Raw genomic sequence first — 20,430 nt, 5'->3', positions numbered from 1 at the left:
AAGAATAGTCTGGTTAGGAATTTACTATGCTAATAGCTCTATCTTGAGCAAACGCAAGACCCATTGCATTGAAAATGCTTGTTGTCAGTTGGTTCCAATTTACAATGTGCTAAAGTGCTACAGAAATGCGTTGGGGTTGATGCCCAGCATGTTAATCAACATTAGGGATGTACAAAGTCATATATTTTTTGTGAAGGATATGGTTCCTCTGCATGGGAATCAGAAAGTCACAATGTTTTTTTTATTTACAGTTTCATGTATGTACACTGCTGAGTAGCTTCCTGGCAAATGCATGTGAAAAAAACACTCTTGTCCAAAAAGCTTGCGAGTTACTAGTGACCTGCTTTCAGATTAGTTCAGTGGAAAAGCTAGGCAAGCTATGCCCTCATGAGACATCTGTCACATAAAAAATAATTGAAAACAACACTACAAATCATTTAAACGCCAACCTATTATTTTATAGAGTAAGTCAGCCTTATCCATATCAGTAACATGAATCAAAACACACTTTTCCAGATGTTTTGATTTAAAAACATATGTTTTAGAAGCAGAATGCCACAATTTAAATCTGTTGCTGTATCAATGAGCTATATGCAACAAAGGAAATAGAGCCACCATTGTGACTCAGTGGAAAAAGCATATTATAAATTTGGTTCCCTGAGAAATCACACCAATTTTAAGTACTGGTGGCCTGACAGTGGCTCAACAAAGGCCCCCGTAGCCCCTGCGTGGGGCTCCCTCAGCACAGCACCTGGTCTGAGCGTGCCCAGAGGGGGCCCTTAATGTTCTTTGCAAAGGGGCCCTCTCCAGTTTCAGTATGCCACTGGGGCTGACAAACAAAGCAGAGTGGCTTACTTGCGTACATTTAGGAGTACATCACCACACAATTCTGTAGAAAGTCATACCTACTCACAATTCTTTTTAGGAATAAGATTCTGTGGAAAGAAATCACAGTTATTTTCTAAGTCATCATAATTGGTCTCAGCAAATACCAAAGTGTTGCTACTATGTACTTAGGTACCATTCAAATATTGTACAGTTCTAGCAGTGATATCAGGGAGCCCCTCAATTATGCAGTAGGACGATCAAGTACTCTCATTTATGCCTTTGCCACTGTTTAATTAAGTCAAGTATGAATTCCCCTTCAGCACCCAATATCACTGCCTCCAAGGAGAACTGTGAGAAGCTCTCATCTATCTTCCAGGACAAATGAGATTCAGTGATCTTTCCCTTCCCACTGATTTGTTTCAAATATCTTCTGTAAACACGCCCTGTAAACACACATGGTCACCCTTCCATCAGGTTTCAGTAGCAGACCATGAGTCAAGGCATAGTGCCTGATATTTGTCCAATTTGGTCTTCAACTCAGAAAGCAGGGAGCCAACCCAGAGGATCCAAACAACTTTCAACGCATTTCCAGTGTCCCCTTTCCAACATTAAGATCTTTAAAAGCTACACCACCAAGCAACTCTCTCTACATCAAAGAAAACAACCTCCTAGCCAATCTGATTAGGCTTTAGAGTCAGCTCCAGCACCAACTCAGTTTTCCTTCACATAACTGACAATAGACATCAATGACAATGGTGATCCTGTCTTCTCATCCACCTTGAATTATCAGTGGCTTTGATACAGTCAGTCATAAGAATCCTGGAACTATGGGCAGGATTTAGTGGCACCCTCCTGAGATGGTTTGGCTCTTACTTAACCCACTACTCTGAACAAATACAATTCAAAAACTGCTTTTCTAGTTCCCCCTTACTCAGAGAGTCCTTGAAGGGTCCATACTCTCCCTCACACTTTTTAACCTGTGCCTATAACCACCCAGTTTTCTACTGAGATACTCAAACACAGCCCCTTAACACTGATGACACATCCTAAAAGTGCCTACTCACATGGACAATGTTAACCTGCCAAACACGCTTACATCTAATCCCTTGGAGACTTGAATTTCTTCTCCTTTCACCTCAAAATTGCTCCACAGCAGTTAAAACTTGGCTTTATGTATGGCTCCTGCTGAATGCCACACCATCCCACAACAAGAGTATCACATCCTTAAGCATTTTTCTTGACAAAAAGTAAATCTACAGTCCCATGTCAGTGCCCTATCCAAGAATGCACACTACTACGTTAAACTTCTGAGAGGAATTAAATACTTCATTCCTGAATATTGCTTCAAAGGTGTGGTCCAATCTGTGATCCTCTGGACTATAGACTTTCCCTCATGGCCGACTTTCTGAAAACTCACCTTTCCCCACTAAAAGCATTTCGTATGGCTTGACTTATCTCTGGTGTAAGATCACACCACCTCACCCCAAATATTTGGAAGCTTAATGAGCTTTCCGTCAAAGTGAGAAGTGTATTTACACATGCATGTGTGATTCCCCCAACTATCTGTTGACAAACTTGTTAATCTACAAGGGATGTTATTCAGCTTAAAGGTGCTGCCACCCACCTCGTGAAAAATCCAAAGTTCAAGAAGAAAAATTATTCTGCATCATTATTGTCTGGGAGCAGCCCTGGACTCTGGAGCTCCATCACCCTCACCACAATCAGAATCAACCCATAATATAATACCTCCAAGAAACAACTCAAAGCCATATTCTTTCAATGCTATTTTGACCTCTGAACATCTACTCACTGACCTCTTTGTTAAGTACCTCCTTCTTGACTACAGCTGGCTCGCTATCTAGTGCACTAAAATGAAGTGCACTGTGCAGAGAGTCCGGTGGATCCCCAATTGGTATTGCAGAGGCAAAAGTTGATAGGACTAATGATCTTTTTGTAGTAGTGTGGGAGAGCAGTTAGGGTGATAAGAGAGAAGTGCTAAGCATTTGTTGTACTCAGAGAGGCAATAAAAGAGACACACACTCAAAGAATAAATCTGAGACCACTTTAGAAATATAACAATTCTTTTTATATATGTTTCAAACCCAAGGACTTCATAAGCAGGCAAGTAGACTTTTAAGTAAAAATACTTTGTAGTTTCAGAAATCAACACTTTTCAGAGTTCTCTTAATGTTATCCTATGGAGAAAAAAACAATGTTCAGCAAACACAGGGTTAACAACGACTTACAAAAAGACAATCTCAGGGAGTCAAGGTAAGTACTGGGCACTGGTCAGAACCACACAAACAGCTCACAGGGGGCAGGTGCTGAGGTGCAGTAAGGCGTTTGGTGCCCAATTGTGAGGTGTCTTTAGGCCTCAGGTTTTCACGTCTGGGAGCACTCGTGGTCATGAGGTCCTCTGTGTTGAGGCTGCAGGTACTGTTGGGGAGTCTCGCAGGGGTAGACCCAGGATGGACTCAAGCTCTTAGGAGCTGGGAGATGTTGTTGGCACCAATGGCCCACCTCAGTTGGGGACATGGGTAAAGTGGTTCCTGGAGATGTCAGATTTTCTCCCTTCACAAGCATTGGGGAGAATGTGCCTGTGTACAGAGGCTGCAAGCATCTCAGGAGAGCCCAAGATGGGTGATGCCACACTGTACTCGGTCTATGGGCAGCTGGGGTCCCGCATTGGCACAGTTGGTTGGCTTCACATCAGGTTGTGGGTATTGGGTGCAGTGGTCCCTTCTGGTGTTGGGTTTCTGGGGTTCCAGCAGCTGCAGAATCCTCTCTTTGGAGTTTCTTCTTGCAGGGCAAGTCCGCTGCTCATGGGAGACTTGAGTCTTAGTTGAAGGCTGGATGAGTTGGCTCCTTGTGCAAGATCCTTCGAGGTCAACGGGCAGGCCAGAGGGGCTGGTTCTAGGTCAGCGGCTTCTTCTTTTTCTCTTCTGTGGGTGCAGCTCTTCTTTGTCTGGGTCTTCTTAGGTTGTCAATATCTAAGTTCTAGGGTTCAGGGGTGTCACCTAAATACTTAATTTATGGATGTTATAGGGAGCAATGTGCTGACCACCTTTACGGTGACTACACCCTTCCTATGACCATAACCCCAACCCTAGTGGCCTAATTCCTTACAAGCAAGATGGAGGAATTTGAAAAGTAGGACCCACTTTAGCTCGTCCACCTTAGTGGTGGGACTGGCATGAAGTTGGCACTCCTCCTAATGTAACTAATTTTCCCACCCGTGCTGCCACCAAAAATGGAGTCAGGGCATGGGGTTGGTCATCTCTGCCATTTGGAAAGACGTGGGTTGCATTACAAAGTTAGCACAGCCTTTGAAGCTCCCCGCCCTGGAATGTCCATCCTGCCTGGGAGAGGAGGTCACACCTCTGCCCAGAGCCGGCCTTTGTTTCAGGACTTCGAGAGTGCAGGCTCTCACCTTGGGGGGGGGGGGCAGAAACACATCTGTGGTAGCTTAACTGGTCAGTCAACACACTAGTAGTTGGTAGGTTTTCAGGGGGAACCTCAAAGGTACCCTCTGTGTGGATTTTTAATAAATCCATCACTGGCGTCAGTCAGGGTTTATTACTCTGAGATGTTTGATGCCAAACATCTCAAGATTCAGAGAAGGCATCATGTAGCTGGGGAACTCGTGTCCAGCACATGCATTTAAAATTGCTTCCCTGTGCACTTACTATGTCTCAGAATTGGCAGGGACACAGCAGGGCATATCTGCTCATTCATATATGCCCTCACAAAGGCCTGGATACACCCTGCCTTAGTGGTGACTTACACCTAGCACATACAGTGTTACGGAACCTTTCACACAGGGGTGTGTGATATGGCATGTTTTCAATTTAGCCTGCACCAACACATGCTGTCTGCATTGGCAGCACTTGTGTGAGTTTGGTGAGGGGTCCCTGAGGATGGCACAGTTGGTGCTGCAACCCTTATATACTGTTCTTAGTACCCCAAGCCTTAGGTACCAGGGCTACCATTTACTAGGGACTTACCATGGTAGTGAAAGAGTTTGCTGATTGTGTAAAACACCTGTGCAGTTTTGGGGAAAGAGGTCTGCCACTGGGGACCTGGTTAGCAGGAACCCTGTGAACAAACAGTCAAAATTACACCAGAAACCAGGCAAAATGTGTGTGTGTGTGTGGGGAGGGGGTGTGACCATGTCAAAAGAAGCACTTTCCTACACTCCTCAAATGATTTGTATAACAAAATATCATCTACAAAATATTGTGTCACACAAATATCAAGTAAAAAATATCAACAAAATTGGAAAGTGTACATACTGTGTATGTAAACTATACAAATATTACAATAAAAAATAAAATAATACATGATTTTTTTTATTATAACTGTATAGGAATAATTATTAAAAAGAAAATGCATATTAACAAACCAAACTGAAATACGACTTTGTCGGAGTCAGATTTTCTATTTTAACCCCAATGTAACCAGCAGATGGGAAAGTGTTGGTCTTTGGAGGAGCTATATTTGCTATTCCCACTCCAACTTAAGCAAACATAGGGAGAGTATTAGCCTTTGATTCTTCGATATTTGGGTCTTGTTCAAGCTAAATAAAAGTACAAAAACTACAAAATATGAAAGATACTTGTGGTGCAGGGTGATTACTTCTGTTATAGACGTATTTATTATTCCAGGTGTGTTGTTCTATCATATCATTTGTACTTTACAATTATGCCACTGGTACAGTTCAGTACGTCTTATTGTGCATTTAATTTATACCTATATTTCACTTCGATACTGACTGTTATGTTTCTTAAGTCTGCTCTTCTTTCGATTTATTATGACAGTTGTGCAGCTCTCCTATACCTCATTTCGTGCTCAATTATTCTGTGTAGCTTATTTTTTTGTTGTTGTAATTATGAAGGCCGGTATTGGAGGATTTGCTGCTCGGTTACTATTGCTTTGTTGTTCAGTTTTACCAAATGTACATTGTGTGCAGTTGAGGTGCTTAGTCATGCAAGTTGTGTAGCCCAGGCTTGCATCTTGTGTTGACCGCTTGTGCTGTAGTGCAGTTTTACGAGGTGCAGCTCAGTTTTGCATGTGTCACTACAACATTTTACCCAGTGTGTGGATGATCAATGCCTGTGCGGTTGTTAAATTGTGACTGTAGTGCTGCTCACTTGTGCTTATCATGCTACACATCGGTGTTAGCACTGTTGGCAATTTGTGAATCGTGCTTGAAAATTGTGGCTGTGTAGCTTCTCACTTATCTCTTAAGTACTCCTTCGTTGTGTCTATAATCTTCTTGTGTTACCCATGCTGTGCTGCCTCACTGGACATTTGGTGTCACTCAGTTCTGTCTGATTTGCAACTCAAAGTAGGTGAATTGTTTCTTATGTATGATCTGCTTAGACACTCTCGTAGGGCTGTTCAGTTTTGTACGTGGTTTTGTTGTACTATGCATGTAGCTCTGTTCATTCATGGTGTTTGTTTTGCTCGTATATTTGAGGTGAATCATCTGAAAAGTTATCAAAGCAGCTCCCCTGTCTCACTGACATGTTCACCACATCCAGAGCATCCTGCACTGCTGCAGTCAGAACACCAAGGGATGGAGAGAAAGTAGTGCCAAAAAGAAAAATACCAAGGCCTTCTCATTTATGTCCCCAGCATGTGGAACAACATTTTGGTATCTGACATGAATTTCCCTGTCCTATTTCAGTTTAGGAAAGAGTTGGAGGCACACCACTATTCTCAGAATGCATCTTACCCTTCCATCACTGACTGATTGTATCTTTTCTTTTGACCATGTTCAGCAATCTGTGCCCACTTCCACATACATATTTGCAACCATTAGTTGCTAGTTCCACACCTGTTCAACCACAGGGAAGGTTACACCATTTTAACTAATAATTATCAAAATCGTCTCTATGACAAAGGAGGTTAGTAGAGAAACATCAACTTTTCCCAATTAATTCTATAACCTCAAATAATTTGTGCGAGAAAGTGCCTCTTTTTGCATGATCACCCTACATTTTGTGGACTGATGCTGCTGTTTGTTTTACTCTGTAAACAGCAGCATTGGGAACCAGGCACCTGTGCATGTCCTGTGATCCCTAAACCAAGGGTCCATAGTAAATAGTGACCAAAATACATCTATGGCATGGAAAGTTAAATGTTTACCTGTGGTCCAAAGCATTACTATGCCATCCACTAGTGTGACCAGGTAAACATGACTGCTGGACTGCCCCTGCTTTTGCAGCCTGGTAGCTGCAGTTTAAGCCTGCCGCCTGACCTGTCAATGTAATTCTATTTGACAGGAGAAAACCTTCCTTTTAAATATTAATAAGGCACCTCTGTGCAGGTCTTGTAGCCCACAAGGCAGAGTGCATGGTATTTAAAGTATAATAGGTTAAAAGTTAACATTAACATGTCCTCACAGTGATTGGCATCCAGAAGCTATTTCAAATGTAGCAAGGCTGGCTGGGCCTTAAATAAACTCTGGGAAGCAATATTAAATAATACATTTGCTATCTTCAGATTGGGGGCTGCTATGAATTTGATTAAATCACTATTTAATATTTATGGAAAGCCCAACTTGGAGGTGCAGTTGGATTTTTAATAAATATTATGGAAAAGAAACTTTCAGAAATTTACCTTTTCCCTGCCTGAAGTTCCTGGAGGCTGATTTCTATAAGCTCTCTAGCAGTGTCCCAGCAAGAGCTAAGCCCCGATATGGAGTAAAAACTGCTTCAAAAGCAATAACAGTAGCCCAGGTGGTAGAAGGTGTTTTTCTTCCCCTAACAGGAAGACCAGTTGTGCACAGGAACTTAATTATCTTCAAAGGAGCCTCCCCTGTCACAAGCAGATGTCAGATGACACTTAAACAGGCCACTTCCTTTGTCCTCCCTGTCAGACAGGTACCAAAACCAGTGAGGGGAAGGCAACCCTCAGAACTGGTTTGGAGTGACCACATAGGAAAGGCTGCTCGTTACCCTGACCACCCCTGTGGGTAGGCACACAGGCTCTGCACAAGGTGAGAAGGGTTTCTTTGTCTTGGATGTAGTGAATGAGTGAGGGGCTCTGTGGGATTGTTTGAAGTGGAGCACATAGGAACTGCTGCAAAAGTGGATAGGGTTAGTCTTCAAAGATTTTGCCCTATTGGTTAGGGAGGGACCAGGAGTCATTCCCACTCACAAGGCCTAAATGTGGCATTCCAAGACACCTTCTCCAGAACACTGCTGAACCTGAGGAAGATGAGAAGATGACTGATCCTGCTCATCGTGACCTCAAAGGAGCCTTGAAAGACTGGACCTGCTCCCTCTTATACCCAGGACAAAGAACTGGACCCCAAAGTTCAGTTGGATGGCTGCCCATTTAGCTATCAAGAAGCTACAAGAAGCATTTTCCTGCAACTCCCAGCTGACCAATTCCACCCGGTCCTGACATGGACCCTGCTGGTGCCTCTGCTGAAGTGAGTCTTGACTGCTAAGTGCTGATCTTGAGGTCTTTGCACCCCTGACTGCAGCAGCAAATCTTTTCAGTGGAATCTCTGCAAGAGAATAACTGGTCTCTTGGAGGCCTCATTGAATACTGCCCACAGCCTTGCTCTACTAGAGGATTCTGTCTGAGCTCCAAAAAAGAGACTAACAGCATGATCTAGAGTTTGGTGACAGAATGTCCTCTCCACCAAACATATGATACACCCTCCTCAGATACAGTTGATATACTTCCAACACCCCAACAAAGTAAGAACTGTCAGAGGTTTGGCATTTATCTGCCTACCCGATTTAGAGTGGGCAGTCAAATGGGCAGTTTTCACTGTGTGTCACTGCCAGGCAAAAACCTGGAGATAATGGGCTTTTAAAACCTGCTACATGACCTCCTACTTTGGGATTTTGCTTTTAAATAAAAAACATGTTAAAAGTTTGAGGGACAGTACGGTCAAGTTGATGGAGCTGTTGGTAAAACTTTGATACATTGACAGAGACCTTCATCACAGTGGTCCCAGCCAATGTAAGAGAAGTCCACTGGGGACGGTGACACCTCTAAATTTGGAGTGCAGATAGTACATCAGGGTGACAGAGTATTTTACTCCATCACTCTGACGTAGTAAAAAATGTACTCCAAAGTTTAAATCCACCCTAAGTCCGAAGGTAGTAATCTTGACCAAGTGAAGGTACCCAAAGTATCCTGCCAGGGAGACGACGTCTCTGGATATCAAATTTGAATTTCGCCTGCTCAGAGCTTTCCCTACCAAAACAATGGCTTTAGGAACAACTCACCCAACACCTATCCATCACTGTGAGGTCTTCCTTGGATACAGCCTGCTGCCTTACCCCGCTGAAGGATTTTGATTTCCAGAAAAAAGACTAAATCCCAAGGTCTGATTGAGTCGAACCTGGTTGGTGTATATGATCCAGGCTCCATTGCAGTTGACCGTAAATCACACCTACGTCACAGTCTTCTGTGACTAATGACTACCATTGCCGGTTTGTGCTTTTTGGGTCTATTTTGACCTGAAAGTATAAAAATGCATCTCTTGGATCCCCTTATTGGATTTTTGTCATTTTAGTGTCATATTGTTCATTATTCTTTCCTCTAGTTTTATGCAATAGAGTGTGATTTGATTGTGTTATGTATGTGGCTTTCTAACGGTTTTGGTATTTCTAAATGCTTTACGCATTTTCCCTACGTTAAGCCCATCTGAAGTGTACTATAGCTACAAGGGGTTGAGCTCAGGTTTAAATTACTGAAACCTTTGACTGGACCTATCCTAATAAAAAAGTACGTTTATTGCTTGTGGTGGACTAATATATACCCCTACTAAGAAACCACTTTCTCACTATTTTCCAATACCATGACTAATACTGGATTTATCTTTTCAGGAACTGATACAGTGAGCAACTTCTGCTCTACATCCAACAGCAAAGGTCCATATTTTCCACATGTAAAACCTGATGCTTGGCAATATTGAGAGTTCAAGTACTAAATTAAAAAAAAAAAACATGGTTAAAGAGGACACCCCTGACAAGTACTTCATTCTCATATGAAGATTTCAGTTAATTAGACCTCTTAAAAGGCGTATTCATGTCTGTAAAATTGAGATTTTTTGTTTCACATAAAATTTACAAATTTACATACATTTTGCACATGTTTTTATTGCAGGCCACTAGTTCAAGCAGAAAACGTTTCACAGGACACCAGTCCAAGCAGAAAACATCATGGAAAAAACATTTTGTAGGCTCACTAGTGTCCTTGCTGATATCTCATGTGATGTTTGAACACAAGTTTCGCGCTTACATTCAATTTTCATGTGAAATACTAAAAAAGTTAATTTCCAGAAATATCACATAATTTTAGTGAAATTTCACCAAATAAGACTTTACAATTTTGCACACACTTAGAATTAATAGCATTTTCCTCACATCTGCTTCTCAATAAAATAGAGATTGTGGAATATTCGCACAAATTATAATAATTAGCCAGTCATTGGTTAATTTTTTCTGCAGTGATAAAAATGTCTTCTGTTATGCTCTGTACATCTACGTTTACCTAGGTTTGTGCACTACTATAACAAATACCTCAAATTAAAAAAAGAACATCTTCAATAAGTTTAGGAGCTACTGTTGTTATTATGCATATGCTTCTTCATAAAAGAACATTCTGGAAGCTCATTGTCCAACACAATCCGCAGATGTTTCTGCTTAAATTCACTTACACGACAATCAAAGACCAATCGAAATACAGATCAGATCTGTCCCTTCTGACACCACAGTGCTTAGCATGCGCCCTCTGCTATTAGATTGCGAATAGCTTGTTTAATTATACAACTTCACCAAATGATGTCTTCCAGCGGTTCATTTGAGTTAGGCATTCTCTACACACAGTACCAATTATGCACCCCATTGTCTACAAAGAGGGCACTTCGATCTTCGCCCTTCTCGGCGATTCTTTCTGCAAATTGAAAATGTATGCACATTCCACAGATCAACCGTTAGAAAATAAAGACAAGCATTGGCAAAGCCAATTGGTCTTGCGTTGGCTGCTAGCCTTTTAGCTTTGTCAGTGCTTGTTTTGTTGTGTCATGATTAATATAAAATAATGTTATGGGAGCTGCTCGGCCTTCACCAGAAAAAAAAAAATTAAAAAATGAAAAAGCTGAAATTCTTCTAGTCTCAAACAACACACCCAGTGGAGATAGCAACTGGTTTAAGTAGGTTGATCTACAGCCCCCTGTTGTATCCTGTATTGGGAGGAGCTAGCCGAAAGCCTCTCAAAGTATATGCTATGTATAATTTTACTGACGCTAAAATGTCGTGGTAGACGGCAGTTCTAAAACAAAATGCACGATTCGATTTATAAGCCCATCTTCTAATCTGCCATCCATACGAGAAATAAAGATGCTCCCTCAGTAATTACCCAGTTATCTCAACCACACAAAATTCGATTTTACAAAAAAGTGACTAAAGGCAGGTCTTGAGCAACTTCTATTTTTGCTTTTGGCTTAAGCTTCAACGTCCTTTCCACGGTGGCTCCCGGAGAATGCCTCAGCGCTCTGAGCTCGCGCTGCTAGGGAACGCGTACAGTAATGTCAAAATTGCAACCTTTCAGCTCCTGTTCACTGAAATGTCACTTGCATTGACAACCTGTGATTTTGTAAAAGAAATATTGATGGAAATTAGTCAAGTACTGCTGAACACAATGGCTGACTCTGAAAAGGCGCAGCAGGCATCCCGCAATGCCTTTCCAAAATAACACTAGGGAAAAGGTGGTTGAGCCTTAATGTGTATTTTATTCTACCCCCTGCTCAGTCTTGAGGGGGGATGAAGTTTCTCCCGTTTTAAGACCTGGTGACTTTATGACATACGTCATTCTGGCGTGTTTACATTCAATTTACAGTTAGAGAAGTCTGGAGTGTAGTAAACCGCAACAACCCATGTGGCACGTCGCGTTTGCTACTAACTGTTTTTTGTTCTTACATGAATGAGTCTGGTTTACAATTCTTTGGTAATCTCAGACTGAATGCATCCGAAAGGAACTAGCATTGGCAACAACTAAAGGTCTAGCTTTTTACTAACGAAAGTAATTGATAATTGATGGGCTGGGTTTGTGTTTGTTTATATGGGCTGTGTGGATAAGCAAGTTGCTGAATGTTAGGATATTGTTAGTGGGACACTGTGGATTGATGGATTGTTGCTTGCCTATGAAATGTTGAGGTGTCTTTATTCGTCAAGTGTGTCAGGTGTCTATGTTCATCTGGGCTCATTTTGAATCTGGAGTGTGTGTTTTATGACTGTGCTCAGAATTCTGTTGTGTGTATCAGGCGTCAAGGAATGTTCATCCGGCTTGTATATCAATCGAGGTACATATAGAGTTAGGAGTTTATGTGTTTTAGACCTCTTTTCATGAGTCGGGTGTGTGTAGATTCCAGGGTATGGAGTCAGGAGTGGGGTATCTGCATTGCATGTATTGTATGTGTTTATTAAGGGGAGTGTATGTATTCGGAGTTGTAGAGTGCACACCAGTCATATGTTCTTGTTGTATATATCAGAGTGGTTACTGATTCAGGAATATGACAGATTGATGAGTGTGTGTGTGTGTGACAGGAATAAGGAGCGTCTGTCTTTCAGGAGTGCGTAGAGTCAGGAGTGTCTAGTGATGAGTTTGGCTTCTGTGGGATCGGTGTGTGTGTTGAGCACCTGATGTGTAGTACGTGTACCAGTCATGTGTAAGAAGTAGGTTGTCAATTTGCGCCAAGTACAGGCCATGTGTAGTTCATGAACTCAGTCTTAGTTTGCAATGTTTTCAAATATTTGCGTTCCACTGATATTCCAGTACTTTCAGTAGAGTGCACAAAAGAGTGAGGTGTGGGTGTGCAACTAGTGAACCACTACGGGGACAGGGTCCAACGACAGGATTAAAGCCTGACTCCTGCCTGGCCCCTGCAGCACCATGGGGCAGCATGTAGTGCTACTCCAGGCAGCCCCAGGCCTTCATCGGACCTTCCTTACCTTTCATCTCCTTCCTCATCTACAGAAAGATAGCCTGTGCCAATCACAGAGCTCAGGTTTGTGTGCATCTTTTCTCACCCCAGAGAAGGACAGCTCTGATCAGTGGCAGAGCCTGGAGAAGTGTGCAACTCCAGGTCCCAGAGTGCGAAATGAGGAGAGCTAAAAATGCTTTCACTGCTTGCTCCCGAAACTTGCAATCCCACTCCCATACTGTCTCCCACTGATATTGTCAGTCTGATTGTAGCATGTGAAATATCTTAGCAGATTTGTCCCTAGAATCGGGAATAAACACAAGGAAAAGGACCCAGTATTCCTAGGGCTGAGTTGCTATTTCCCAATCTGGGACACAGCTTGTATTTGGAGGGATACCAGCTGGAATCTGAGATTCTTCCCGCCTCTAGTATCTCTACGCCAAAATCCGGGACTCATAATTAGGGCCAGAATTTTGTAACAACACACAGGTGTTTTTCTAAATTTCTACATGTTTAACTACATAATTGGGTATTGTTTTCTTCTTTTTCCTGCAACCGAAAGTATGGTACACTATTTCAGTTACAATTTTCAATAACTATTTATTTTCTGAAAAAGCATATTTTCCAAGCTAACTACCCCCAAAATAAACATGTAATAGAATTCTATTAGATTATTTACATTTGAAGAGTGGGCTGTTACTCATCAGGGTGTGGGAAGAGAGGATCTCTGAGAGACTTTTTGGTGTGCTATGAGAAAACTGGAGCAAAACATAGAAAGATGGGTAGCCAAAGAGTGATCATTGAGCTAGTGCATGATCTAGGTCAGGGCATTCCCTTTAACCAACAGATCCCTATTCACAAAATCTATTTTGAAGTGCATAAAGTATTACTACTATATGTACTACAAAATGCAATTCACTCCTCCAGCAAAATATCTCCCTCTCCATTTCCATCTCTGCCTCTATCTTACCTTGTCTTGTCTTGTCTTATCTTAGCTAGGTTCTTACAGAGTGCATAGCTACCCAGGACTGGACTTCTCAGCGTTAACAGAACCCAGTGAAGAATACACTGTTTTATTTGAACAGATGTGGTTTCAGCTGTTTCCTACAAATTAACAAGTTGTCATACATCCTGAGACTGTAGGGGAGGTAGTTCCATAGTCTTGCAACCTGGTACACAAAAGAACAACCCCCACTTCTTTCCCTTCTAATTCTAGGAATCAGCAGCAGGGAGAGGTGATTAGATCTCAGATCTCAGATCTCTGGTGGCTTTGTGAGATACCGAAGGATATTGGTGCAGGATCTATATTTTAACTTGTGAGCAATACGCAGCAGTATTCTTTTGGCTATTGGCAACCAATGGAGTTTAGCAAGGACAGGACACGCTGACTGCGGTTTGGGGAGACCTAACAAAACACGAGCCGCAGAATTGTGGATAACTTGCAACTTTTTTACAACATAAGAGGAATTTCCCAAGTAAAGGGAGTTGCCATAGTCAAGCGTGAGAGAATGAGCCCTTGGACAATTATCCTTCTGTTTTCCATGGGAAGCCACTTAAGTGTTTTTCTGAGGGCTCTTAAAAGATCGAAGCATCTCCCTGCCACTTTCTTAGCCTGAGAGGCCATGGACAGATCTTTATTCAGGACCACCCTTAGGCTTTTAACTTCAGTATTTGGGATAGGGTGCTCCCCTGAGTGGGGGAGGTGAGGGGGGGGGGGGCAAAAACGCTGGTTCCTTAGGGAAGGACTGTTTCTCACTACCATGACCTCAGACTTGTCCCCATTTTGTTTGAGGCAGCTGGCCAGCATCCAGCTGGCTACCTGTTCCAGACATTAAAAACGTTTTCCTGATGTTAATTCAATGTTGGGTGATAAGGAGATCACAATCTGAGTGTCATCCTCATAGGACAACATGGTATCTTTTTTGCACAGAGAACTCCGTCCAATTGTGGAGATCTCTAGACATACATTTAGAGGATTAAGGGCCAGATGTACGAACCCGGGTTTTGCAACTCGCAATTTGCGACTCATTTGCAATTCGCAAATTGCGAGCTGCAAAACCATATTTACAAAAGTGTACTTCACACTCTTTGCGATTCCCAATGGGATCGCAAATGCCCTACCTCATTCATATTCATGAGGTAGATAGCAACTTGTGACCCCATTGGGAATGGCTGCACTCATAGGGATGGTGGTCTGCTGGACACAGCAGACCACCATCTCTGTGACTGCTTTTAAATAAAGCAGTTTTTTTTTGTTGAAATGCAGTCCATTTTCTTTATAGGAAAACGGGATGCATTTCAAAAACAAAAATGAAAAGTTTTCTTTTTATTTATTCAGAGCAGGCAGTGGTCCGTGAGACCAGTGCCTGCTCTGAAATAGTATTTTCGCTACCTTTCACAAACGGGAAGGGGTCCCATGGGGATCCCTTCTCGTTTGCGAATGGGTTAGCACCAATTTGAAATTGATGCTAACTTCAATTGTTTTGTGACTGCATTCATGGTCACTCCTTCCTGGGACCCCTTCCCGTTTGCGAATGGGTTAGCACCAATTGAAATTGGTGCTAACTGCAATTGTTTTGTGACTGCTTTCACGGTCACAAAACAACCCTACATCGCACTGCGACTCGCAATTAGGAAGGGAACGCCCTTTCCTAACTGCGACTCGCAAACCTATTTTGTGATTCGTTAAATAGATTACCGAATCATAAAATAGGGTCTGTACATACCAAAATACTTTTTTTTGTCACAAACGGTCTGATTCAGCGAATTGTGCCTTTTGCGATGAGAAAAAAGCTTTGTACATGTGGCCCTTAGTAGCATAGTTTAGAAATATTAAAGGCTGTAGTTGGAAAATGGGGAATCAAGACCGTTTCCATATGCCTCAGCCCCGGTGAAGCAGAGCGCATTCAGTGGGTCGGGGTTCCACTGCCTATTCCAAACAACTGTCTTTAACAAAAACGTGCTGCTCATATATGTGTGATATGTAGTTGAGACTCCAATTACATTTTTGAGGACAGTTATGTGCAATGAGTGACACTCCAATGGAGTGTGGGATTGCTGGTAATGGGAAGGTGAGTTTCTATTGGCTGCAGGAGAGTTCCAATGTGTAGTTGAGACTCTAGTGATGTTAATGAAGGAAGTGACGAAAGGGGAGACTCGGATGACGTGTATGGGGACCATGATGTGCAATGAGTGAGACTATAAGTAAAGTGTGGAAAGGTCAGTGTAAGAAACTGGGTTGCTGTTTGAGGTGAGTGAAAACCTACTCAAGCAGCGACTACAATTCAGGGAAATCCTGAATTAAAATGTGCTGAACCCTTGGGTAGCCTGGCACAGAGCAATCAGGCTTAACTCAGAGGCAATGGCCTCTGGGTACTGAGTAGCGTACTCCACCAAGACCAGGATGAACCTGTTGCTTAAAGCTGTTTTGGCCCACCCTGAATTTGCCATCCAGCAAGCTCAGGCAGGTCACCGAGGGCAGCAGTGTCCTCTCAGTTTGGCTCAGGATCCTCTTCCTCAGGTGCTCCGAAAACCTGGATCACAGGAACTTCAGGGACTGGGTTCCTGCACCCCTTGCTCTTACTCTTCTTGGCAACTGCCTGGTACATTGCACAAGGCTCCAGGTACCCATGACTCCCTTACTGCATAGTCATGGACCTTGTGGTTATATAGACCCCTTCAGATAATCCCAATATCTTCAAGTGTGACCTGAACGCAACCTCCTACCAGATAGTGTGATCCAGGTCATTGCCTAACAAACAATCTACAGGACTCACAGCTACTAATAGAGATCCTGAGGACTCCATCCCCCTGCCCGAAAGGGAAACTGACCCACCGGTAGATGACTGTCTCAGTTGTCTGCAACTATGACTTGGTGGAATGTGTTAGTGAGGACCAGCGCTGAGGACACCAGCTGAAAGTTGACATATTGCAGTAGTCGTGGTGGCATTTGTGTCCCACAAAGCATCCACCCATTTCCCATTGATAGACACCCACTGCGCATACTTAGAAGTATTTGTAGGCATATCAGCTTTTGGAAAATCCTACTTTTGATTTTTAAAGCATTACATCAAAAGGGCACAATATATTCTAACTGCCAGGATACATTCACACTCTCCTTACAGGAAAATGCAGTCTTCCAATAGACCCCAGGATCTGCCTTTCGAAAACAGGTGGCCACTCCCTTTCCTATGCGGGACCCTTGACCTGGAATAAACGCCCGCTAGACCTTCATCAAACTGACTCTGAACGTCAGTTTAAAAAGAAGCTTAAAACTCTTTTTTTTTTCTCAAAACTTAGGTGTAGTGTTGGACTTTTTTGCTTATGCAGGGTCATCCCCAATCTTTTTGCCTCCTGCCTCCTGCCTCCTATTTTTTCTGGCCTGTTGCTGTTGGTTTTTGAACTCTGAGCACTTTACCACTGCTAACCCGTGCTAAAGTGCATATGCTTTCTGTGTAAATTGTATGGTTGATTGGTTAATCCATGATTGGCATATTTGATTTACTGGTAAGTCCCTAGTAAGGTGCACTAGAGGTGCCAGGGCCTGTAAATCAAATGCTACTATGGGCCTGCAGCACTGGTTGTGCCACACACATTAGTAGTTCTGTAATCGTGTCTCAGACCTGCCACTGCAGTGTCTGTGTGTGCAGTTTTAACTGTAAATTTGACTTGCAAGTGTACCCACTTGCCAGGCCTAAACCTTCCCTTTTCTTACATGTAAGGCCCCCCTAAGGTAGGCCCTAGGTAGCCCCAAGGGCAGGGTGCAGTGTCTGGTGTAGGTAGGACATATAGTAATGTGTTTTATTTGTCCTGACAGTGAAATATTGCTAAATTTGTTTTTCACTGTTGCAAGGCCTGTCCGTCTCATAGGTTAACATGGGGGCTACCTTTAAATCTGATTAAAGTGTAGATCCCCTTTGGGAGCGGATGGACATGTGGAGTTTGGGGTCTCTGAGCGCACAATTTAAAAAGACATATTTTAGTTAAGTTGATTTTAAGATTGTGTGTTTGAAAATGCCACTTTTAGAAAGTGAGCATTTTCTTGCTTATACCATTTCTGTGACTCTGCCTGTTTGTGTATTCCCTGTCTGGGTCAGTTTGACAGTTGGGCTGGTTGCACCTCACACTAGACAGTGACACAAAGGGAGCTGGTGTGTAGTCTGCATTTCCTGATGAGCCATCTGTGCTAGGAGGGAGGGGAAGAGTGGTCACTTACACCTGAAAGGGCTGTGCCTGTCCTCACACATTGCCGTCTCCGACCCCCTGGTGAGTGTCTGGGGCATGGCCTGGGAAAGGCAGGATTTCACATTCAAAAGAGACTTTACTTTGAAGTAGGCCTACTTCAAAGGAGAAATTGGGTATAAGAAGGGCACCCAAAACCACAGCCTTTAGATCACTTCTGGACATCAAGAGGAACCTCTACCTGGAGAAGAGCTGAAGAGATGAGGAGAAATGCTGCCCTGCCTGTGACTGTGCTTTGTGGAGCTATCCTGCAGTTGCAGCTTCTGCCAGAGTAAGAGGGCAAAGACCGGACTTTGTGTGCCTTCCCTCTTGTGAAGAAATCTCCAAGGGCTTGATTTAGAGCTTGCCTCCTGTTGTTTGAAGTCCCAAGGACAGCAAAGACTTCTCCCTGCCAGCACCTGGAGTCTCTGGAGAGATTCCTGCTCTGACAAGTGGTGCCCTATCCAGTCCCTGGGCCCTGAAAGGAAAGCTGGTGGAAATCTAAGGAAATCGACTTCGGATGACTTCGGACCGACGCCGCTGCTGAATCAGGTGACGCCGCCTGAAACCGACTCCGTGAGCTTCGCTGGAACGCAACGACCTTCGCAGGCCCGACAACGCTGCAGCCCCACTGAAGTCCACGACTCCGTGGAAGTCGCCGCACCATGTTGTGACCAACACCGCTCAAAGGGCACAGATTCAACGTTTCACACAGACGCCGCAATCCCCAACTTCGCGCTTCGAATTGTTTTCACTCTTCACCAAAGGTACTGTACTTGGGGGTCCACACGACTCAGTGTCCGGTGCCGTTGGTGTCGGCTTGTTGGGATTGACTCCGTCACGTTGCCGTGCTAACACCTCATCGAAGCATTTTGGGGGTCATTCCGACCCCGGCGGCCGGGGTCGGCGGTAGCACCGCCAACAGGCTGGCGGTGCACCGCCGGGCATTCTGACCGTGGCGGTACAGCCGCGGGCAGAAACGGAAAGTCGGCGGTGTACCGCTGACTTTCCGCTGCCCATGGGAATCCGCCATGGCGGCGCAGCTTGCTGCGCCGCCATGGAGATTCCGACCCCCTCACCGCCATCCTGTTCCTGGCGGTTTCGACCGCCAGAGTTAGAATGACCCCCTTTGTGTTTCTAAGCGCTATTTTTGAGTTTAATCTTTAAAAAGTCATAACTTGACTTGTGTATGTCGGATTTTTGTCGTTTTGGTCTGGTTTTGTTTAGATAAATATTTCCTATTTTTCTAAACTGGTGTTGTGTCATTTTGTATTGTTTTCATTAAGCTACTGTGTGTGTTGGTACAAATACCTTTTACCTAGCACTCTGAAGTTAAGCCTACTGCTCTGCCAAGCTACCAAAGGGGTAAGCAGGGGTTAGCTGAGGGTGATTCTCTTTTACCATGACTAGAGTGTGGGTCCTTGCTTGAACAGGGGGTAACCTGACTGTCAACCAAAGACCCCATTTCTAACAAGTAATCATCTACCACTATTTACTGTATTACTCCCAGGACACTCCTCCTAGCAGCTGTGCGCTTTTGAAATCCGTCTTTCCTTTCATTATCCCCCGGGAGTACCAGGGTCACCTCATTCTGCTCCCCAAAGCTAACATAGATTATCTCTACCTCATGCACTACACTCCCCAACCCAGGTGTCTGCCCACTCGAGGTGGACTGTGTCCTCTTCAAACATTTGATATCTCCCTTGGAATGCCCATATGTGTACACTCTGTAAATTCGGAGATAAGCCTCCCTGTCTGTCAAAGAATCGCTTCTTCTTTGGTTTAAATTGGGACTGGTTATTACTGTTCCCTTGGGATTTTTTTTTGGGGAGTGAGTTGAGAACTTCTTACTTTTATGTTTTTGTCTCCCCTCTTTCTTCTGGTGGGAGCCCTGACTACTTTTTTGGGAGTCTCCCAGCTGCCTTTTTGGACACTCTAGTGCTGACCCAGAGGTCTGCTTCCTCAGTGAGCATCCTGGGGTCAGTCAGCTTACTGCCCACTAGGTGTTGGCGAAGCTCTGCAAAACAAGTATTAAGTATGAGCTCTGTGAGAAACAGCCTAATGTAATCATTAACTTTGCTGTCCCTCACCCAGACACTCAGTGCCTTGTTAATGTAGTCCAAGAAATCAACCCAAGACTGATTTGAGAGTTCTGGCCAAATTCCACCAATCAACTCATGGTGGAATTTTTTTTTCACATGCTGTTCCAGAATTGTAAGTTTGTGAGATTTGGCATCCTCTAGCGTGATTTCCTGTCACTAGGAGGACACCTGAAGAGATTTTTAAACACAGGATTTCATGGGCAGTTGTAACCGTTTACATTCAGAAGTCTGCTGCTGGAGTAGAAAATCTACTTGAGTCGCAGCAGAATCAACTCAGTAGCTGCACCTCTGGTGTGCCATGTGGAGCAGATAACACAGATTTTTCTG

The sequence above is a fragment of the Pleurodeles waltl genome, chromosome 6 (assembly GCF_031143425.1).
Source record: "Pleurodeles waltl isolate 20211129_DDA chromosome 6, aPleWal1.hap1.20221129, whole genome shotgun sequence".
Classification (NCBI taxonomy): Eukaryota; Metazoa; Chordata; class Amphibia; order Caudata; family Salamandridae; genus Pleurodeles; species Pleurodeles waltl.
This window is presented reverse-complemented; position numbering follows the sequence as displayed.